At 42.0% G+C, this 24447-nt stretch overlaps 1 pseudogene; it reads right to left on the minus strand.

Annotated features, from left to right (window-relative positions):
* Positions 1-7597: 7597 nt before the first annotated feature.
* On the minus strand, positions 7598-15422 carry LOC114029717 (annotated as a pseudogene).
* Positions 15423-24447: the final 9025 nt, after the last annotated feature.

Raw genomic sequence — 24447 nt, forward strand, 5'->3', positions numbered from 1 at the left:
TACAGTGTTTTTTCCTTGACCTAGTAGTTTTGTAATTTGGTATAATGTTCCTTGGAGTTTTTCTTTTGGGATCTCTTTCCTGAGGTGATCGGTGGATTCCTTCAATGTCTATTTTGCCCTCTGGTTCCAGGATATCAGGTCAGTTTTCTTTGATGTTTTCTTGAAAGATGCTGTCCAGATCCTCTTTTTTGGGGGAGGGGCAATGGGATTAAGTGACTTGCCCAGGGTCACACAGCTAGTAAGTGTTATGTGTCTGAGGCTGTATTTGAACTCAACATATCCTCTTTTTGATTATGGCTTTTAGGTAGTCCAATGATTCTGACATTGTCTCTGTTGGATTTATTTTCTAGGTCCATTGTTTTCCAATGAGGTATTTTACATTTTCTTCTATTTTTTTATTCTTTTGAATTTATTTGATTGGTTTTTGATATCTTGTAGAGTCATTAGCTTCCACTTTCCCAATTCTAACTTTTAAGGCATTGTTCTTCTCAATTAGCTTTTGTATGTCCTTTTCCTTTTTACCAATTGTACTTTTTAAGGAATTGTTTTCTTTAGTGGATTTTTGTATCTCCTTTTCCATTTGGCTAGTTCTACTTTTTAAGCAGTTGCTTTCTTTTTCCAAGCCGTTGACTCTTTATTCATAATTCTTTTGTATCACTCTCATTTCTTTTCCCAATGTTTCTTTTACTTCTCTCATATGATTTTAAAGCTCCTTTTTGAATTCTTCCATGAATTCTTTCTGGGCTTGAGACTATTTCCCATTTTTCTTTGGGGTTTTGGCCATAGGTGTTCTGACATAGCTGTCATATTCTGAGTTTGTGTCTTGATCTTCCCTGTTACCATAATAACTTTCTATGGTCAGATTCTCTTTTTTTCTGGGTTTTTTTTTTTTTTTTGCTTATCTTTTTTGCCTTTCTTTTAAATTTGAGCTCTGTTCCCAGGATGGAAAAGGAACTGTCTCAGGCTTCTTGTGCCAGTGGCTGCAGGCTCTGGCTGTTTACCTGTACTGTACTGATGTTGCCCTGAGGCCCACAGGGGACCTTTGTGTCTGGTACTGTGCTGAGGGTGTGGAGTGAGGGGGTGGCTGGCACTGCTAGAAGCTGAAGAGGTGTTTACAGACAGCTTACCTGGTGCTGAGCCTGGGTCTCAGTACTGATGTCTGGTGTGTGGGTGGGGTATTTCTGCCTTTCCCCGGGGCTATACTGAAGCATGTGTCGGTCTGGCACTGGCAGCTGCCTGTTGGCCTGGGGCTATACGTGATGGTTCTTGGAGCTGGAGTTTGCCTGTTCCCCTAGCTATCCTGAGGCATGTGGGGGGTCCTGGTATTGGCGTTTGCCTGCTCCACCACATTGGGCTCAGGCTCTCCTGCTTGCTTGCTGAGGTGGGGCTTGCTGTTGGCTTGCTGGGACACTTCTTGTTCTGGACTGTGATCCCCTTTCACCTGAGTGAGACACATCTTTCTTGCTGATCTTACAAGTTTCTTGGACTGAAAGATTGTTTCGCCCCATCTTTTTGTTGATTCTGCTGTTTCAGAATTTGTTTTGGGGCTCTGTTTTATGGTTGTTTGGAGGTGAATATGGGAGAGTTATGCAATTTACTGCTTACTCCCTCAGCTAAATTGTTTCAAATCAACAGAGGTTTGTGAAGAGTAGAAAAGTTGGATTTGATTGAAAAATAACACAACAACAACAACAACAACATTGTTGGGCAGGGCAAAAATAGTTTAGTGGTTCAAGCAGTACTTCATTAGCTAGAGATAAGGCCTCCCCAGCTCAAATTCTTCACCTCTCTCTCCCTCTTTAGGCAATTGGGATTAAGTGACTTGCCTAGGGTCACACAGCTAGTAAGTGTCAAGTGTCTTAACTGATGCTGGATTTGAACTCAGGTCCTCCTGACTCCAGGGCCAGTGCTCTATCCATTGCACCATCTAGCTGCTCCATGAACTCATCACCTCTCACATAAAATTCACATTTTTCATTTCAGTTCTCTGATTTGTGTTTTGTATCTCTGACTTTGATGGAATTTGGTGTATCATGTACATGCATTTACATATATTAATATCAATAATACTATATAATATTAATAGACATTACCAATATATTACTGATATTAATATATACCCTACAATTTAAAAAACTTAATTGATATTTTCTATTTCTTACATCACAGTATCCCTCCCCAAGAGCCATTCCATATGCTAAAAAGTATTTTTTTAGAGAAGAAGAAAAAGCCAGCACAACTAATTGATACATTGAAGAAGACTGAAAGCACATCCCCACCTGTTTACTTTCCTCCTCCATGAAGGGGTAGATTTGGCGCATCTTGTCATTTCTCTTTATTTGATTCCTGCTTATCTTTGTAATTTTGTTACATTTACTTTTGAGTTTTGGTTTGTGGCTGTTCTTCCCATTTACATTGTTGTAGTCACTGTGTATATTGTTTTCTTGGCTCTTCTCACTTCACTCTGCATCAGTTCATTGAGATCTTTCCAAGCTTCTCTATTTTCATTACATGCATCATTTCTTACCACATAGTAATATTCCATTATATTTGTGTATTCCACAATTTGTTTAGCCATCTTCCAACTAATGGAAATCTACCTTGTTTCCAGTACTTAGCTATCACAAAAAGGACTGCTATAAATATTTTAGTGTATATAAGGACTTTTTTTTTAATCAATGACTTCTTTAGGTTATAAGCCCACTAATAGAGTCTCTGGTTCAAGATAAATGGACATTTTAGTAACTTTATTTTCATAATTCCAAATTGCTTTCCAAAATAGTTGAACCATTTCACAGCTCCACCAACAATGTATTAGTCTGCCTATACTTCCACAACCCCTCTAATATTGACTGGTGCTATTTTTTAGTCATTTTTGCCAATTTTCAGGGTGTGAAATAAAACCTCAAGGTTGTTTTGATTTACAATTCTCTTATTATTAGTGATTTGGTACTTTTTCATATGGTTATGAATATTTTGTGGTTCTTTTGAGAACTGTTGTTCATATCCTTTGAGACCATTTATCTGTTGGAGAATGGCTATTAGTTACACACACACACACACACACACACACACACACACACACACTGTTTGATATATCTTAGATACCAAACCCTTTTAAGGGAAATTTGATACAAAGCTTTTTTTCTCATTTTATCCTAGGTGCATTAATGCTATGTGTACAGAAACTTTTCAGATTCAAGTAATCAAAATTTTCTATTTTGGCTTTGTAATTGCCTCTATCTGTTTGGTTAAGAATATATCTCCTACTTATAGCTATGAGAGGTATATGATTGTTTCTCTTCTAATTTTTTTATAGTTTGCTCTTTAATATTAAGGTCATGTAGACATTCAGAATGTATTGTGGAATATGGTGTAAGGTGTTGGTCTAAGCCTAATTTTTGCCAGATTGCTCTCTAGTTTTCTCAACAGTTTTTGTTTCCTAGGCAATTTATGTTTTCTGCTTTATCAAACACTGGGTTATTGAGTCCTCTTGTTTCTTAGTCTCTCTGCTCTATTGATCTATCTCTCTATTCTTTAATCAATACTAGATGGTTCTGATGACTGCTGCTAAAGAATCTAGTTTGAGTCTGGAAGTGCTATTCTCTCTTTGTCCCTACTTATTTTCATAATTTCCCTTGATTTTCTACATCTTTTGTTTTTCCAAATGAGTTTTGTTAATATTTTATCAAGTTCTGTAAAGTATTCCCTTGGTAATTTGATTGGTCTATCATTAAAAGTACAAATTAACTTGATAGTATTGCCATTTTTATTATATTAGCACAGCCCAGACATGAGCACTGAATATTCCTGTAGCTATTTAAGTTCTTCCTTATTTTTTTTAAATTTTTTTTTAGGCAATTGGGGTTAAGTGATTTGCCTAGGGTCACACAGCTAGTTAGTGTCAAGTGTTTGATCTGAGGCCGTATTTGAACTCAAGTCTTCCTGACTTCAGGGCCGATGCTCTATCCACTGCACCACCGAGCTGCCCCTTCTTTATTTCTTGAAGATCACTTTGTAATTGAATCTATACATGTCATTTGTCATCTTTGGGAGGATGATCCACAGATATGTTTTGCATTTTGTACCTATTTGAAATGGGATTTTCCTTTCTATTATTGCTTTTTGTGTTTTGTTATTATATAGAAATGTTGCTGATTACTTGAGGATTTATTATTCTACTGTATAAGAGATAATAATACCACCTATCTCCCAGGGTTGTTGCGAGGATCGAGTGAGATAATAATTGTAAAGCACTTAACAGTATCTCGTATATATCAAGAACTATATAAATGTTTGCTATTATTATTTTTATTATCCTTATTATTTTTACTATTATTTCTCTAGTCATGAAAGGCTTCTTGGAGGAAGAAAGTGTAAAGGAGATAGAAAAAAGAAGAACAGGGTTATGAAGAGAGGAGGACTTGGAAGGTGGAAGATAGGATATAGGCAGTCAGTTGGTGGAAAGATGGTCAAATCCAAGCTGCAGAATTGAGGGGCAGCATAGAATAGGATGCTAGACTTGGACTCTAGGAAGGCCTGGATTCAAATACAGCTCCAGATTCTTACTAGCTGTGTGACTCTGGGCAGGTCACTTAATCTCTCTCTACCTTAGTTAAGCAAGGGTCAGAGGATACTAACATTCGCAATACTTTTTTTGCTCCCTACCTTCTTCCTTAAGGGTGGTAAGCCCCCATTAGACTAATGGGCCAGTAGGCCCCTCTCCTTTCTCCCATTGAGAGGGCTCCTCATAGTCAGCTAAAAGCATGGCAACCACACTCACATATTTGGCCATCCAGTTACAGAAGGCTCCCTTTCCTGCATGTGCCTTCCCCCTCCCCCCAATACAACCACAAAATGAACCATGAGGTCATTCTGATTCAATCCTGACAACCAATACCAAATGTTTTAGGCTTGGCATAGCTTGGACCTGTCTAGTAATTCAAGCCAAGAAATCTTGGCTGTTAATTTTAGCCAAGAAGGCAATATACACAATGATTACAACAACATAAATGGGGAAAAAAATTGCCACACACATATATCAGAAGGAAATGTTGCAAAATTATAAAAAACAAGAAGCATGGCTTATTAGGAAATCCACAAGCATTGTATATTGTATATATTTTCAGACTATTCTAATATATTGAACAGTCATATTGATTTTTTCTCGTTTCTTTTTTGTCTTTAAAAGCACTATTTTTTATATGGGATAAGTCTCAGAAGAAGGAGAAATACTGGAAGGAAACTATGATGATATTAAAAAATTAAAATTATTTTAAAATAATACATTTACTTATAAAGTTAAAAAGATGCAATTTCCTGATTCAAATGGACACTGCAACCCCTCATCCAGAGCAGTAATGCTGGATCAGGAATGCAAACCACAGGGCAGCAGGCATTCTGCTAATCCTCTGAGGTGCTGGTTCCTCATAGTTCAGATGTTTTATAACTCTAGTGCCAAGACAGCAATGTTGATTGTTTAAGCCCTAGTTCCCTGGACCACTCACATCTCCAGGGCATCCGCTTTGGCTCCTTAAAGGGAAACCTTCTCAGTCTATGTACAAACATATACCAGTCCTACTGCAGGTTATAATAATAATGAAAACTTGTATCTTCCAAAAACAGATTATTCCTTCCGAGTTCCTCTATACCCACAAGTTTCCAAATGAAGCTGCCTATATCCTATATCCTAAATTGTAAGTTATGGTTTTTGCCATGACATTGTGTCACTTTGGGCAAATATTTTTTTGAGCCTTATCCAAATGTGACAAGAGCTCTATTGAAAGTATTTTCCAATATTATCAGCCCTGGGTATGGGATATGTATATATATATATATATGTATGCATATGTATATGTATATGTATATATGTATGTATGTATACACACACACACACATAATATAAAGAGAGAGCAGAGACAGAGAGAGACAGGGACAGAGTGACAGAGAGAGAGACAGAGAGAGAGAGGCAGAGGGAGACAGAGAGACAGATAAAGAGACAGACAGAGACAGACAGAAAAAGACAGAGAGCGAGACAGAGAGACATATAGAGAGATAGACAGAAACAGATAGACAGAGACAGAGAGAGAGGCAGAGAGAGGCAGAGAGGCAGAGAGAGACAGATAGACAGACAGAGAGACAGACAGAAACAGATAGACAGAGACAGAGAGAGAGACAGAGACAGGGAGAGAGACACACACAGAGAGACAGAGAGAGACAGACAGACAGGCAGAGACAGAAAGAGACAGAGAGAAAGAGACAGAGACAGAAAGAGAGACAGAGAAGGACACAGAGAGAGACAGAGAGATCTATATCTATCTACATTACATATATATAATATTATATATAATATACATGTAGTTTTAGCTCATGGTAGGCATTTAATAAATACATGTTGATTGATTGGTTGACTATTTGGATTATTTCCTCTGAAACTCATTATCTTATCCACAGTGAAATCACTCTGACATGATTCCATCCACACCCACCCCACTCCAGGCTCATCTCACAACATCTTTTTCCCCGTGTCCACTTGAAATATCAATGTCTGAAGGAGCTTATTGTTACTTGCAGATTTGAAAATTCATTATGTTTAAGTTCATTTATTTTTTAAAAAAAGAACTGAAACTGGTCCCGGGCTGATCTGTGAGGACCCTACCATTTATACTCCTCTGGGCAGAGAAGGGAGAGGTTCTCCCTGCCTTTTGTTTTTCAGGTTCAGGTCAGTTTCCTACTCATGGCATAAAGCATTCTTTCTAAACCAGGAGTGACTCAGTTTTAGCCTTTGGTAAGGTACCTTGTTAAAGGTCCTTTGAAAGTCTAAATAGATTGTGCCCATTTTTGTCCACATACCTGTGTGTGCCCACAAAGAACTTTGTGCATTCTTCCCAAATGATTTCATCTTAGCAGGGAGAAAATAGGTCATGATTGCTTAAGAGTTTGGTGACTCGACTTTATAATAGATTCCATTGGCTTATCCAAAAGGATTTATGGTTCTATTGAAAGTATTTTCCAATATTCTCAGCCCTACCCTGGGTATGAGGAGGGCTAAATACCAAGAGGTATTTAGAAGGGTAAGCTGGGTATGTGTGTGTGTGTGTGTGTGTGTGTGTTTTTACCCTGCGTATGCAAGCGTTGGCAGAAAGAGTGAAGAATCTAATCTTGTTCCAGATTTAGCATAAAAGAGACTTTGCCCATCCTGGTCCCAGTGAATAAGGATACAGACAGTGGCTGTGAGTGGCTACATTAATTTATTGGAAACAGATTGAGAAAAAGATATCTAAGACAGAAAAAAATGGGAAGAAATGGGATGGGATTGGAGTGGGGAAGGGTGGAAGTTAGCCGGCTTAGCATCGGGCCCTGAACTCTGGGCAGCTAAGCCTCTCTTTACCACTGGGACTTCCAGATAGGCATTGCTTCCCCTGGGCATCCTTTGCCAGCCTAAGAGAGGCTGGAGTCTCGGAGGAGCTTCATGCTTCACAGAAGTCAGAACTGGAAAGAGTTTCAAAATGCAAATCAAGTGATTGTGCAAAGGTTCCGCACACCTGCCAGGCCTGAGAGATGTCGGACAGAGGCTAGGTCCCTGACATCCTGTGGTTCAGGGCCCGCAGAGCCCTCCGTCTCTGGAGCTGCTGACGTCTGAGAGGGGAAAAGGAAAATAAAAAGACTACCAAGATCCCTGTGGAGTCGATTGACTCTCCTGTTTAATATGTCTCGAGCGCCCACTATGCACAGAGCACGATGCTAGGCAGTAAGAGAGATCCAGAGACCAATGGGCAGGAAGAGTGTGATAGAAAAGAACAATGAAGACTCCTTGAATCTCAGCTCTGCCACTCACTCCCCATCTCCCTAAGCCTCATTTTTCCTTATGTCTAAAATGCAAGGGATTGGACTCAGTGACCTCTAAGGTTTATTCCAACTCTAACATTCATGCAATCAATCAATAAACATTAAGCACCTACTATGTGTCAGGCACTGCACTAAAGAAGGTCGTCATCAGAAAGCCCTTCCCCCTAGCTTAAGTAGTTTATCAGGGGCCTCTCCTGTTCTAGGGTCCCTTCACCTCAAGGCTAGAAAATTCTTTTCAAGAGCTAACTTCAATTCCTCCTGTTGAGATGTCAGTATCTTACTTGTGGGTTTTCCCATTCTCCCATGAAGGAAGACCTTCCCTGCTGCTGGACTTGAATTTCTCCTTTTAGGGCTTTGATTACTTACAGACATTCACAGCACTGACACCGTCACATAGGTAGAGGGAGGAGAAAAGGACAATATTGGAGATTAGTATCAGCTCCCCTTGGGGCCTTGGACAAAGGTGCCTGGGGGACCAGGCTTGAAAAAGAAATTTCCCAGCAGGCTGCACCCACACCTGGTAGGTTGGACCAAGGGACTGTAGGGCTGGATTTTTATGGCACAGCTGCTACTAACTGGGGGTTTATGGTACAACTAACTGTAATCTTAAAATGATACAAAGAGGAAGATTCCTCTCTGCTCCCTCAACATCCCTGCCTCCCAACCCAGTTGGCCTCTGCTCTGGGGCAGTATTTGCTCTCTGTACCTGGGTGAAGTGAGAGCTTGATATATAAGTGTCTGGCTACCTGTCAGAATCTATCTCCAAGCAATAATTCCCTATCACTCGGTCACTTGGAGTTGGGACCTCAAGTTTCCCTTCTCAACTCCTTTCCTGACTCACTCACTGAGCATCCTTGGGACAGTCACAACTTCTGAGACTCAGTTTTTCTATATGTGGAATGGGGTAAATCATCGTTGCCCCTTGAGGAACCAACCTTAAACAAAATCAGGCACTGACCATCATCATAATTGAATGTCTTGGGGCAATAGGTGCTGGTGTATAAAGGATGAAATTTGAAATCTATATATGTGGTTTAGGCTGAGGTGGAGTATGGGAGCAGAAGGGTCCTGCCTGTGTTCATCACTTTCCAGCAGCTGTTCATAGGTGGCAGTCTCAATGTCCAACCCCAGCTTGGAGTTCATGACTTTCTGGTATTCCTTCAGTAGACATGCCATGTCCTGCTTGGCCTTCTGTAGGGCACCCTCCAGCTCAGCCAGCTCACAGTGGGCATCATTGAGGGTTGTTCAGATTGGGACACAACAGCCTCCAGCTTGGAATTCTAGGGGCATAGGAATTGGGGAGGAGGAGAAAGTGTTGTGCTCTTTGTGGCCTGTATCCTTGGTCTAAGAAGTTCTATCTCCTTTCATCTGGTTCCCTTTATACTTTCCCATACCAGAGCTCAGGTATGGGTGCCGTTGGTTTGTCTAGTGGGGAAGTGAGTAGGGAATGATAGCCAGAGGACAAGAGGAAATATATTTGGGAGACAGAAAGGACTTGGGCATACATCTTTTGCTGTCTTACTATAGAAACTTACACTCTCCTTTCTAAATCCTTGAATCTCTCCGAATCCTTCATGCCAATGGACGAGAAAGGATCCCAAATGGGCGAACTATTTCAAACCTCCAGTCTTTTCAAAACTCCAGTCTTTAGAACCCAGACAGCCCTGATTAATTCTGATTTGTGTTTTGTGGAATAATAACAAGGCTTAGCATCCTCTGAGAATGCACCAGAGAGCCTTGGGTGTGTGTGTGTGGGGTGGGTATATCCCTGGAGAATTAATAGATCACATATAAGCTCATTTAGTCCAACCTTTAATTTTTTTTTAACAATTCAAATCCAGAGGTGGGTAATTGAGGGTAGGGTAGAAATTGGAGTTCCATTGTGTTGAATACCAATCAAAGGTGCCTTCTGTCTGATGTCCATGGCATCAATAAATCCCCAGGGTCTTGTACCTGACACTTGGCTTTTTCATGCTGGATCATGCAGTTCAGCTTGGTGATCTCCTAGGTCCTACATAGACTCTCCCCATGGCGGATCACTGTGGCCTTCATCTCCTCAAACTGCAAGAAACAAAGAAGCAGGATTAGTGACACACACAGGGCCACATGAGTGGTTCATCCCTTTGCTTCTGTGACACCTCAGCCCAAAAGCCATCTTCTCCCCCTGAAATATCCTCAGGGAGGGATACTCTGCAACTATTTTGGGATTAGAGTCTTCTGAGGGAGAAGGCTTCCCTGATCAGTTCCTAGGAATTGAGGGAATTGGACCCACTCACTTGGCTATAGTACCAGGACTCAGCCTCAGCTCAGCTGTGGCTGGTGATGTCATTGTACTGAGCCTTGATCTCTGTAATGATACAGTCCTTGTTGAGCTCTCGATTTTCACCATGACATAAGTGTCTCAGATTTGGCTTTCAAGGATTCAGATCTCCTGTTGGATAAAGGGAAGGATCCCAGATACATGGTCAGAGTCTGGCCCCCTGGGCTTGTGGGCTACACAGGGGTGCTGCCAGGCCTAATTAATGATCGGATCAAAGGATTTAGAGATGGAAGGGACCTTAAAATAATCCCTTCACCTTGTATAGCATAGGAACCTAGATTTTAGAAATTGAAGAGACAGATCTTCAAAATCATCTAGTCCTATCCCTTCATTTAACAGTTCTAGCCTAGAGACATGAAGTGAAGTGAAGTAAGTAAGCAAGCCATGACTGCAAGCCATGACTTGAACCAAAGTCTTCTGCTTCCAGGTCCAGCACTCCCAGAGTCAGAGCCAGAATTTGAACCCAAGTCCTCTGACTCCAAATCCATGGTTCTTTTCACTGCATCACTACTGAGCATCCTTAGCAATGGGTGAATACTCCTCCAGCTATCTGAGAATGCTGGAGAGGAAGGTGCTTTGAGGGTTTCCCTGACATTATCCAGGGTCTGCCTCACCTTGATTTCATGTTCCCAGCCCTCATAGGTCTAGACCAGTGACAGCTCTGCATCTTGTAAATTTTATCCAAGGTGGTCCTAGGGTCAAACAAGTGGAGACTTTCTCCCTTGCTGAGGGTACATGGATAATCTAAACTACAGAAAATACAGGAGTTCTCAGACTTCCCTATCAACTGCTTCCACAGAGCATCATCCCTTCCCATTGGTAGCTTGTTCCTTTTCATTTTTCCTTTGTGGAAGGGATTGAGGGGGTTAAAGGACCTGGATACCGCTCTTCTTTCTGGATCACTGAGAATATATAATGGTTTCTTTCATTTTTCAGCATGGAGAGAGGATTAGGTGGAATCATTCAACATGACTAGGGAGCATTCTTTTTCTTTGGTTTTGGCTGGGTCAGTTGGTAGTGTCTGACCTTTGGTGGATTTCCAGGGATGTCTCAGATCACAGAATCATAGGATTCAATGCTGGAAGAGACCCTAGCAACCATCTAATTCCTCCCCTCTCCCAATTTTATGAATGAGGAAACTGAGGCCCAGAAGTGAGATAAGTTACCCAAGTTATCACACAGCTAGTAAAATGTGATGACTAGAATTCTAGTCCAGTCCTCTTTCCACTATATCTCATGTTCCCTGCATACCTTTGGCTTTTTGTCTAGCTGAGATGGCAGAAATTGACCTTTCTCATGGTCACTATCAACTCCTTTTCTGCCCTCCCAACCTTTCCTTCTCTCTTTATAAGATCCTCTCCCTTACCTCTTCATATAGTTTCTCATGGAACCTGATATCTGCCATCGGGGCTTCATCATCAGCCTCCAGATCTGATTCCTCAAGATAATCATAATCCATTCCCTGTAGGGACAACAGAGAATCACACAATCAGGTTCAAAGAGCAGCCCAGGGGAAGGCCATCTCATCCATCCCTCTGCCTCTAGCAATTCTATATACCAGATTCATGGATCATACTACGGTCTATATTCTAATCTGAGTCCGTTGTGTCTTTATTTTGCAGTCTTCTTAGAAATCAGACCCTTAAAATATCATATAAGGACCTCCCCCTCTTTCTTCAAGTTTAGCAGTCTACAATGTACTAAAAAATTCAAGTCCCAGAATGCATACACATCATTCCAGAGAAAAGTGTTCCTCTGGAATATGCTTAAATTCTTGATTGAATGTCAAGTTGAAGGCCGAAATGTGTCAATTTCCATTCCCCATTTCTCCATCTGTTTCAATCCTCCTTACAATTCTTCTCTGTCTGTCTCTCAATGTATGTATGCATGTATATGTATGCATATGTATGTATGTATCTGTGTATGTATATGTATATGTATGTATGTGTGTATGTGTGTGTATGTATGTATGCATGTGTATGGATATATGTATGTATCCATCTACCTATTTCCTTACTTCATGGAAGCCTTCTTGGATCCACTTATAATTCCATTGCCCCCATTCATATCACAACTATCTGGGTCTTCCTAGTTTCTGCTTTTTTCTGTTTTCCAATCTGTGTTCAGAGTTTATGTCCCAATGTCTCTGACTTGGGGCTTCTAAAAGGCAGGAACTCCCGGTATCTTCCTCCTTTAGGTTTCTTTACTGATCCCATCGGGAGTAACTCAAGTCGCATATGGCTGGGGAGATGGGCGCTCCCTTTTTCAGAACCACAGATTCCTATTTAGTTTTGGCCCTGAGGGCTGCCTCCTCCTCAAACTTACCACAAGATCAGGGGAGAAGACATTGCTAGATTTTCCTCCTTTCTCCAAAGCAGATATTTCTCAATGGGAGGAAGGTGAGGGCCCAGAATGAGAAAATTTCTCCAAAGTGGGCCAGGCTCTTACCCTGGAAACTAGGTCAGGGTTGGAAGAACTGGGTACTCAGCTTTACAAAAAGGAGGCTCCCCTTTCCTCCACTGGGAGTCTGAATCTGTTTAGTATTTAGCGTAGCTCCCTTGAGTTACTCACGTTACAGGGAATCTGTATAATAGATATCCCCAAATAAACCAGGGCCTTTCATTTTGGCTTCCACTTTCCTTCACTACTAGCAATTTGGAAGTAGGGTGGCTCATCCAGGCTCATTGAGCCTGGGGCGAAGATCCTTGACTAGCCCCTCCATTAGGAATCACAAGCAGTTTGGGGTAGAGAGAGCTGAGACAGAAAGAGATAGAGAAAGAGAAATTGAGAGGCAGAGAGAGACAGACAGGGACAGGGATAGAGAGAAGTAGGTCTGGACAATTCTTAAATAGGAACTTTAGCCTCAGGTTAACAGCTTTCTGTCTGTCTAGACCAGGGCTGGGAAACCTGCGACCTCTAGGCCACATGCGGCCCTCTAGGTCCTCAAGTGCAGCCCTTTGACTGAATCCAAACTTAACAGAACAAATCCTCTTAATAAAAGGATTTGTTTTGTAAAACTTGGACTCAAAGGGCCTCACCCAAGGACCTAGAAGGCCACAAGTAACCCACCCCTGGTAGACCGTGGCTACCACATCACAAAGGGCTGTGGCGTTTCTATTCCCCTGAGAAGTACTCAGGGGCAGAAAGGCACAATTAGGGAATTCTTTCCAAGTTTCCTGGCTTCCATGACCCCTGGTCTAATATGAGCAGGCAGGCAAGTATTTACATATAGCCAGCCTGATTTTGGGGAACATTCATGTTAGACGTCACAGTTCCCCCATCCCCAGCACTCACTTCTTCTTGTAATCCCCTGTCAACTCTTGCATGTGGTTGAGCTCAGAGGACAGATGATCACTCTGGGCCTCCATGCTCTCCAGTTTTAGCTTCAGGTAGCTGATGTACTCCTACAACATGGTCTCCAAGTCACTCTTGTTGAATATCATATTCTGGTAGAATTGCCTCTTGGTCTCCAGAAGCTTTTTGTATTATTCCAGGAACCACACCTATAGCCCAGGGAGGAAGATGAATGGTCAGGGTAGTTCCCAGGATAGTTATTTCTCTTTTCTAAAGGTACGTATGGGGTAACAATTCCGACCTAGGATCTCAGAACTCACAAGGGAGCGAAGGCTGTCTGGAGGAGGCATAGCAACATCTGCCCTGTCCAATTCAAAGAGTACCCAATTGACCATCTGACCTCTCTGATCTGGGGTGTCAGCTAAAGTTCTGTCACAGATGATCGAAGAACAAATGAATCTTGTAATTCAGAGGGCTGCCGGCCAAAGATAGGATCTGTTTCATTATCTAAAAGGTATTTAACAAGCAACTGAACATCTGGACATTCCAACCTGGAGGAAAGGTCAGTGAAGAAGATAGGAAAGTCAGTCTGCTCTAGTTAGTGTAACAAGATTTAAACCTGGATGGGACCTGGGAGGTCCTTTAGCCCAGATGTCTGTTTTTGTGTCCCAAAACCCTTTAGTAGACTAGTAAAATCTATGGATCCCTTCTCAGAATAATGGTCTTAAAAGCATAAAATGAAACAAATAGAAGTAAAAAGGAAAACATATTTGAAATGGTTTTATATCTGCACATATAAGTATGTATGTATGTATACATACAGATACTTATACACACATATACACATATATCTACATAGCTGTAAGTATGTATATGTCTCTATTTATTCATCTATCATCTATCTGTCCACCTACCATAAGTTCATAGGCCCCAGATTTAGAACCCCTGGTCTAATCCTCATTCTTATTGTATAGGTTAGAGGAGTGAGGTTCCAAACCAGGTAAAATTTCAAAGGCTGTCGCTGGTGAGACCAGCTCTATCCAAAGGCTCCTAACCTTCATTCTGAGGACAGAAGTTGACACATGCCTGTTCTAAATGGAACAGCCTTTCCCAGGGAAGGACAAAAGTTCTGGAATCAACTTATTTGGAGGGGATTCCAGGAAGGTGAGACTTCCAAGGCTTGATGCTGCTGGTATATCAACCACTAGGGTTAGGAAAGAGGGTGAACACCAGGCTTTCCTACCCTCCCTGATCTATCTACTTATCTTCTTCTGTTATTGTTTAGAAAGTGACATTGCCCTGAACTGCCCTTTTATTTGGGCCTTTAGGCAGGAGCCCCATTTCCCCCAGTTTTCCCAAGCTCCTAACAAACCTTCTCAGTGGTTTTCTTCTACCTGTGCCCCCTTAGCACTAAATTCTCATGGATTTTCCCTGTGCCTTTCTGTGTCGTAGGTGTGTGTGTCCTATCTTTCCCATCAGAATAGGCATTCCCATAGGATAAGGCCCAGGCCTCTTCCTCCTCCCTCTGGAAGACATGCCTCTGCACGTATTGGCTGGGCAAAACTCAGGAACTGGTCAGAAAGCATTGAAACTGACCTTTGTTAATGAAGGCGGCAAACTTGCTATTGAGACACTTAATCTGCTCCTCCTCATGCTTCATGCACTGGGTGTTGGGGTCGATCTCCAGGTTGAGGGGAGACAGAAGGTTCTCATTGACAGACACAGTGGTGATGCAAGAGGGGCTGGGCCCTCACTCTCCCCCAGAGCAGTAGCCGAAGCTCCAGCTGCAGGAGTCCGCCCTGTAGCCCTCACAGATGCTGCGGCTGCCAAAACCAGCTAGTCCCCTGTAGCAGGACACTCCTCAGGAGGGAGCAGCCCCAATGCACCAGCAGCCAGGATGGAGCCTGTAGTCTGGGATGCAGTTAAACACCCAGCCCCCAAATCCTGATCTGCAGGTCATGGTGCTTGGAAACTGTAGGGCTACAAAATGCTGAAGGGAAAGGAGAAAAGAGCTGGAGAGATTTGGAGATCCCGGGGATCCCAGGGATCAATCTGAGTGGCCTCCTCAGCTCCTGAGCTCCCTATATATTCCCCCACCCAAGGCTTGGTAATGCATGTGGTGATGGGACAATTTGGTCCTTTATGAGCTTGGGCGGTTAGCTCCACCGCTCTTGCTCGAGTGTGTGGGACCCACCCAGGCACCACAACCAGGTGCAAATAAATACTCGGCATGTTTCATCTTCAAAGTGCTTCCCCACACCCAGTCATTGCCTTGCACTTCGGAGAGCAGGAATACTAGGGGCAGCATAGGAGGCTGGCCATGCTTCAGAGGAGGGTGCGCAGATGAATGAGGGGGAGGCGGGGAGACCCTCTATTCCAGTCTTGGTAGAGGAGGAGAGATCCTAGGGTTTGGGAGATCCTAAAGCAATTGGGGAGGGGCAGGGGGCTGTCTAGACTTTGAATGGTAAGGGGAACCAGAAGAGTTATGGGTGTGGCCAGAGATAAGAGGACCAATCAGGAGAAAGGATAGGTTGAGCCCCAACATTCTCTTGGCTATTTCAAAGTTTAGGCTGAGCTCAAACCATTGAATGTCTCTAGGTAGGGAGGGAAACCTAAGTATTTTAAGGCTGTGGTTACTCCCTGCTGGCTTAGGACATCTTTGACTCTTTGAGGGCAAAGGTGATGGGAAGCTCAGAGCCATAACAAAAGAGTGGAGGGGATTCTGTGGGTGATGGGAATGATGGAAGGAGAAAGAAACTGGAACCTGGAGAGGGACATACTAGTTGGGGGTGCATTTGGGAAAATAGATTGTCAAGATGGGAAGTTAAGAATAAGAATTAATGTGGGTCATCTGGTGGTTGAGGGAGGGTGACATTTGCCATCATTTTATAGGTTTGGAGGTGCCAGATTGGCATTTTAGAGTCTATTCATTTCCCCTGAACTGTGCTTGCAATTCAGGTAGCTGCTGACATGTGAACTTTGGTGGCTTGGATAATTGAGTCACACATACTTCAGTCAACTCAATTCTTTCTACCAATCCTTATTAAAGTGTTTCAATACTTCAAGGACCCATGCTTTTGTCAGTGCAGATACTCTCCCAACCAATTCAAAATTACAACCCTGCCACCGCACAGTGAATGGCTTCTGTGACAAGGGTCAGTTGACAACCAAGGTAACCTCCAAGATACAATGAAACTATTTAAATAATAAGCATAACTATTATCTAATCATTTAGTACTAACATTTCCCTAATAATTTGAAAGAAAAAAACCAATTAAGAGCAAACTTTAAAGAAATATAAGTGTTAAATACAAATTTAAGCCATAAGCCCTGGGAACAGTAGCATCACCCCCCAGATCACTCTGCTTCTGGTTTGGCTCTCACTACCTCCAGTACCACCAGCACCACCACCACTAGCCCCACCCAGACCACTGGCCCTCCATTTAGGCCATCCTCTGAAGCCATCTTCCAGGGGAGCAATTCTTGTGGAAATATGACTTGGCAGTTCAGTCAATAAGTCATTCATTAAGCACTATGTGCCAGGCAGTAAGTAAAAAGCAAAAGAAAGTCCCTGCCCTCAAGGAGCTCACAATCTAATGGGGGAGACAATGAGCAAGCAAATATATGTGAACTAGCTATATACAGGATAAATAGGAAATGAAGAAGACAAGGAAGGAACTAGAACTAAGAGGGGTTGGGAAAGGCTTCCTATAGAAGATGAGATTTTAGTTGGGACTTGAAGGGAGCCAGGGAATCTAGTAGGTGGAGATGAAGAGGGAGAGCATTCCAGGCATGGAAGACTCTACTGATACTGTATCCCACCTTCCTCTTTGAAGTAGCCACATCTACTGAAGACCCAGGAAACAAAGTGTTTACCATCAAAGTACTTGGTACCATCAAAGATTTTATCAATGGAAATACCCTTAAAGAAAATGCATTACCATCCACTTGGAGTTGAAATCTCCTATATGTATTATTACCTCCTACTATTAGAATGTGAGCTCCTTGAGGGCAGGAGACATCTCATTCACTTGTATCCAAAATGCTTGACATGATGCTTTGTACACAGTAAATGCTTAATATATGTTTTTTTCATTCATTCATTTATTTCATTCATTTCCCAGTAAACATCAACTATTCTCAGTGACTATTTAATCAAATCCAAACATTATTCTAGACTAAGAAGAAAGCTTACTTTGAATCTTTCCTTGAAACCTAGTCTTCTGGGTACAAATACACTGTTCCATGTCCCTTATTCCAGGATTTCAGGACTTTAGAGAAATTTCATTATCAAAAGTGCTTACATTTTCTCAAAAAAAGACATTTGCTCCAAAGTACTCCCAATCATTTCTCAGAATGTTTCCTTCAATTGTAATCAATCAATCAATCAATCAAACAATCAGGGGATCACATTTAGAGCTGTTGTGTATAGTTCAGTCCTTTTATAGCTCAGCAAATCTATGGTGAACATTTTTATAGACTTTATGGTTCTAAACTGTTTTATATTCATTATCTCATTGAATAGTCACAACAGTCCTGCTAGATAGGCAGGGGAGGGCTTACTCCCTCCTTCCCTCTTTTTATAGATTAGGTTCAGATAGGCAAATAAATCACACAGCTAGCCAGGGCAGAATGATGGTCCAAACCCAACTTTTCTGACCCCAATTCCAGAAGACATTTTCTTTCTTTTTGGTATATGTTCACTCACTGGCTATTCCCTCTCTCCACCTTTCTCCTTTCCATTTTACTCTGAAAGCATTACTATTCTATAAATACATCTTGCTACTAATTCAGTAAATACATATAGCTACTAATAATTGCTCCTAAGCAAAAACTTTCTTGTAAGATTTTCTCCTTTGGGCCAAAATGGTTCTTATTTATTATTCAACAAATTTGGAAGAAGTCATTGTCATTGATTTCCCAGCTGTCACTGTCATTGATTTCCTAGCTTGGGAGCTGTCAACTGAGTTGTTGAATGATGAGATAATCCAATCTGTGATCCTATAAACCCAAGGGTCAAGGGGGTTATAATAGCCCACATTTCCACATTCTTTTGTTAGTTTTCCTTGAAGAAGTGAAGTAGGCAGTAAAAGTCATAGGACCATAGATTTAGAGCTGGAATGGATTTCAGAGGCCATCTAGTTCAACTCTCTCATTTTACAGATAAGGAAACTGAGGCCCAGAGAGATGACAGGACCTGCCCCTGGGCATCTAACTAGTAAATGTCATAGCTGGGATTCAGATCAAAGCTTCCTGATTCCAAGTCCAGCTGTCCACTGTGGAATAGGTGGGGAGAGAAGAGCAGCCTTGGGGGAGAATAGGAGAAGAAGAAGACTCCTGCACCCAGGGTCAGATGTGCTTCCTGGCTCAGTGACCCTAAAAGGAACATTGTTTATCTTGGGGAAAATGAAGCAGGATTTACTTTGAGGCTCCTCCTTTTGTGGTCATGATTCCTCCTTTGGCCAAAGTGTAAAACAGTGACTGAGGGTGGGGTGGGCCCATCCCTGGCTATTACAGTGGCCTCAGCTTTTGTTGGGAAGTTTATAGCTTGATTGAGTGGTGGTGGTGCCGCTGCTGCTGGTGTTTGTGGGAGGAAGGGGGGAGGGGAAGGTTTCTGAGTCAGGGTTCTTTGCCTGAGGTTCCCCACCTGTGGCCTTCAGTCCTCATCCATCCCCCCCCCCCATTGGCTCAATGGGGATTCCCCTATCCTGTGACTACCTAACTGATTCGTTGGATGTATGTGGTAGGAGAAGAAGGGGGCTCCCCAGTTGGTCTCTAAGAGGCCCAGGACCTCACAGCCTGATTCATCCATGGGCTAGGCCTTGACGTTCCTTCTTTAAAAGCCCAAGTGCTACTTCTGACTGTAATAATGCTTACCATTCTTGCTTCCTCACAACGTGGACCTAGCCACATTCCCCTCCCCAAAGCCCAACCTCTAACTGCCATGTTTCAGCAGTTGGACTTTTGGGCTCAGCAGTCATGTCTTAGAGTTAGAGCAATGGCAAAGCCCTGGCAGCCCCTATGTGGCCAGTATGAAGATCTTTGGCTATAATTCAGATGTGGGTGTATCCATGACCCTTTCCACCCTCAGTGATGGGAAATTTTTCTGACTAAAGCTTAGTGGTCTCCAGTGGCTACATTGGCTACAATAGAGGTATGAGGAGTGTGGGGAGGGGTGCTGCAAAACCTCTCCAAAAATTGTAGCCACTGCCTCTCTCCCTTTCTTTGTCTTACTTACCCAGACCCTTCACTCTTTCTGGGTTCATGGATTCCTAATCCAGTGCAAAGGCCTTATACCCTCTGCTCACCTCTGACTTTTATCATAGATTCTTATTCATTTAGGAAGCCCTCTTCCAAGCCCTATTTCCCCCTTATATCTAAAAACACAGTGCCAGACTCCTCCAGGAAGCCTTCCCTGACAAACCTCTCTGACTTGGAAGGGGAGAAAGCCCATCAAATGACACAAGACTAATCACTCAGCAGCCCCTCAAAACTCATGGTCACCTCTGCTTGATTTTTGCATTTGATTGCCATTTACTCTGTTAATGTTCTTCACCTTTCAGTGTGTCCTGTTTCCTCTATTGGATTAGGGGTTCCCCAGAGTTGGAGAGGCTTCCAATTCTCCTGTGTGCCTTCCTCCCCTGCAGTGTCCAGGAAAGAGTTCTACATACAGTGAGACCCCAAAAAACATTGTTGAACATATACCTTAAAACATGACTTAGCCAGGCCGGGAGATGACTGATTTTCAGAGTTCTAAGGAGGCTTCCAGTTCAGTCAAATCTCTCATTCTCTTATGCCCTGTCTTCAGCCTTTCTTTTCTTACTCATTTTGAAGCTCATCTCTTTAAAGGATGGAAAAATTTATGCTTATCACAATTTCTTTTTTTTTAATTTTTAAGTAGTATTTTATTTTTTCCAATTCCGTGTAAAGATGATTTTCAGCATTCATTTTTTGTAAGATTTTGAGTTCCAAATTTTTCTCTCTCCTGCCCTCTCTCTTCCGTCCCCTTCCCAAGATGGCAAACAATCTAATATAGGCATAACATAATTTCTTTACTGAGAGGCGAAGAGTCCTGTGCTTTTTTTGCCATCAATTGGACTGAGAGTTTGCTCCTGATTATCCATTAAAAAATTACCTCTTTTGAAATTATCTTTAGTATTCTTCCCTCTACCATTCAGCTAGATCCTGGGCTGCTGATATCCCAGTGATAACCAGGATAAAGTGCTAAGGAGGTGGAAGAGAGTGAGTGTATTTAAGTATATCTATGATAGAATCTTAGAACTGAAGAAGACCATAGAAGTCATTTAATTCAACAAGTAAATGAACAGGACTCCTATTATCTACAACATCTCTTAATTGTGGTCATCCAGTCTCAGAAGACCTCTTGTGATGGAGAACTCATTATTTCCTGATCTATTTGACTATTTCTGATTGTATTCCAAAGCCAAATAATAGTTATTTATGAATCATCCATTGTTTTGAAATATCCAGAATGTTTGGATTATTCATGCCTCAGCTCCTTTCCAGTAATACTGTTAGCAGCATTTTCCATCTATCTGAAAGAGGTCAAATGAGGCCTTTCCTAAGGCATTGGGGGCCTATCCAAAGGGTATGAGGAGAATTTGACTGCTGCACACTTTCTAGGCAGCTAGGTATTGCATGATAGAACTCCGGCCTTGGAGTCAGGAAAAGTTGAGTTCAAATCTGGGCTCAAACACTCACCAGCAGTGTGACCCTGCGCAAGTCACTTAACTGTTACTGTCTCAGTTTCCAAAACTATAAAATAATAATAACATCTGCCTCCTAAGACTGTTGTGAAGATCAAATTAGATAATATTTGCAAATTGCTTAGTACAGAACCTGGCATATGGTACACAGTAGGCACTTAATAAAAGCTTGCTTCCTTTCTTCCTCTTTTTCTCAAACCGAGAGGGGGGAGGAGAGAGAGAGAGAGAGAGAGAGAGAGAGAGAGAGAGAGAGAGAGAGAATGTTTGTGACCTGGTTCTCTGGGAGAAGGGATGACTGCCCCCCCAACCTTCCTCACCCTAGTTAACTGGGAAGTGAGGGTTCATGGTTGCTTTCAGACTATCATCCCTTTATTTACAAAGCCCAGAATTTTTTTTTGGAGGGACAGCAGAAAAAGGGTGATTAGTCCTTTGTAGAGGTGGTATGGGGTCATTCAATTCAATAAACATTTATTAGATCACCACTATGTGCCCAGCATTGTGCTAGACTAAGAGGAAACATACAAAAGTCTCTATCATCAAGGAGATTACATTCTGCTGAGGGGAAACAATCCCTATTCAGAAAAGTTATTATAAATACATACAAAAAATAAATATAAAATAATTTGAAGGAGAGGGGAGAAGCACTCACAACTGTGGGAATCATTACCTTTTGTTGGACATAGCACCCAAACTGAGCCTAGAATTGACTTGAGGGTTCTCAGAGGAATAAGTAAGGGGGAAGAGCGTTCTAGACATGGAGTTCAACCTGTGCAGAGTCATGGAGGTCAGAGATGAGATGTTTGTTATATACAGAAGCCAGTTGGGCTGTTCTGGCAAAAACTGTACTCCTCAAAATTCCAGCCTTGTTGGAACCAGAGTAACAAAAATACAATTGCATTCAACTGGTGTTTGACCTAGAAGAAAACGGGAACTGGAGAGAAGGGTCATGAAGACACCTTGTAAGGCTGTGCAAGAGCAGGGTCAGCATAAGGGACTTGTCTACCGGTACTGCAAGCCTGGATAAAAAGGGGTTGGTGGAAACCTCTCTCTGCCTCAGCTGTGGACTGTTATCAATGGCACCTTCCCTGCTGCCTATAAACATGTTCAGATCTCCCCTGTTCTTAAAATGACCTTTGCTTGGGCTTACCATCTCATCAAGCTATCAATCAGTAAAGCAATAAGCATATATTAAGGGCACACTATGTGCGAGGCGTCATTTTTCTACTTGCTGGAGGTATAGAGACAAAAACGAAACAATGCCTTCAGAAGGAACTTAGATTCTAAGCACATACAGAAATTTGTGTCTACGGAAAATATGCAAAGTAACTACAAGGCTATTTTGGGAAGGGGAGCTCTGGGAGCTAGGGGTGGAGTGAGGCTCGGGAAATGCTTTGTGTGGAAGGTGGGATTGAACTGAGTCTTGAAGGAAGCTAAGCATTCTGAGTGGGAGGAGAGAGTGCATGTCCAGTGGCAGGATGTCCTTTCTTCCCCCTGGAAGAGCTACTGCCTCCTTATCCCTGGGGGCCATGCCTCTTGATACATCCCAAGATCGCATGAACTTTTTCAGCTGCTACACCATATTGCTAATTCACGCTGAGCTTCCAGTCCGCTAAAACCTCTGCATTTTTTTTCAGGCAAATAACTATCTAACTACATCTCTCCCATTTGGTGCTTGTGAAGTTGATTTTTTGAATCTAAGCGTAAGATTTTGCATCTATCCCTATCATATTTCATCTTATTGGACTGAGCTCAATGCTCTTGCCTGTCAAGATTTTTTGGATCTGGACTCTGTCATTCAGTGTGTTAACCATCTCTCCCCTTCCCCTTCTTTTCATAGCCAAACTAGACAAAAGGGTCTACATTCGATGTCTTCCCTTTCTCACCTCACACTCACTGCTTAACCCCTTGACATAGGTTCTGTTCCCACCATTCAACTAAAATTGCTTTCTCCAATGTCAATCTCTTTATTGTTAAACCTAGTGGCCTTTTTTTAAAAAAAAACTTCTCTTTTTTTCTTGAGTGTGGAGTGTGTCACTATCAACCACCCAATCCTTGATTTGCTTGGGCTTTCATGACACTACTCTGGCATGGTTCTTTTCCTTTCTGGACAGTCATTTTTAGTCTTCTTTATAAGATTATCATCAATGTCCCACCATATAATTGTGAACCCACAGCTCTTTCTTGGACCCTCTTTTTTCACTCCAATTTTTCTTTCTCTTGGTGATCTCATTAACTACCATGGATTTAACTATCACCTTTATGCAGATGACCCCCAAATGTACCTATCTCTCTCCTAAGCTGCCTGCTAGACATTTCCTTTGATGTTCCATCAGAATCTCAAACCCAACATGTCTAAAACAAAAATTAATTTCCCCCCAAACCCATCCTTTCCATCTATTACCACCATTCTTCAAGTTACCTAGCCTTATAACCTATGAGCCATTTTTAGCTCTTCAATTTCTCCCAGCTTCCATATCTAATTAGTTGCCAAGTCTTGTCAATCCTTCCTTCACAATATCTTTTGAATCTGTCCTCTTCTTTCCACTCATACTATAAGATAGTTAAGTTAAGTTAAGTTAGTTAAGTTAGTTAAGCTCATCATCTCTAGCCTAAATTATTACAATGATCTCTTAATTGGTCTCCCCATATCCAGTCTCTGTTCTTTCTCATCTATCCTCCACACAGATACCAAAGTGATTTTCCTATAGTACAGATATGACCTTATAGCTCCCCTGCTCAAGAAGCTTCAGTGACCCCCTATTACCATTAGAATAAAATACAAAATTCTTTGTCATTTAAGGCCTTTCACAGTCTGGCCCTGGTCTATCTTTGTATTCATATCAGTCCCCTTTCATGTACCTAATAGTCAAGCCAAAATGAACTCCTGGCTATTTTTCGTACGTGACATTCCATCTCCCAAATCTGTGACTCTGAATAGTCTGTTCCCATACATGAAATGATCTCCCCATTGGAATCGCTACTTCACTTTGAATTTCAACTCAAGTGTTAGCTGTTTCAAGAGTCCTTTCCTGATTCCCCCCAGTTGTCACTGTTGTCCCCCCTCATCACTTTATGTTTATTCTCTCTCTCTTCCATTTTCTCTCCCTTTTTCCATTTCCTTCCGTCCTTCCTTCCTTCTTTCTTTTTCTTTCTTTCTTTTTCTCTCTTTCATTCTTTCTTTCTCCCTTTCTTTCTTTCCTTCCTTCCTTCCTTCTTTCTTTCTTTCTTTCTTTCTTTCTTTCTTTCTTTCTTTCTTTC

The sequence above is a fragment of the Vombatus ursinus genome, unplaced genomic scaffold (assembly GCF_900497805.2).
Source record: "Vombatus ursinus unplaced genomic scaffold, bare-nosed wombat genome assembly UNPS02014941.1, whole genome shotgun sequence".
NCBI lineage: Eukaryota > Metazoa > Chordata > Mammalia > Diprotodontia > Vombatidae > Vombatus > Vombatus ursinus.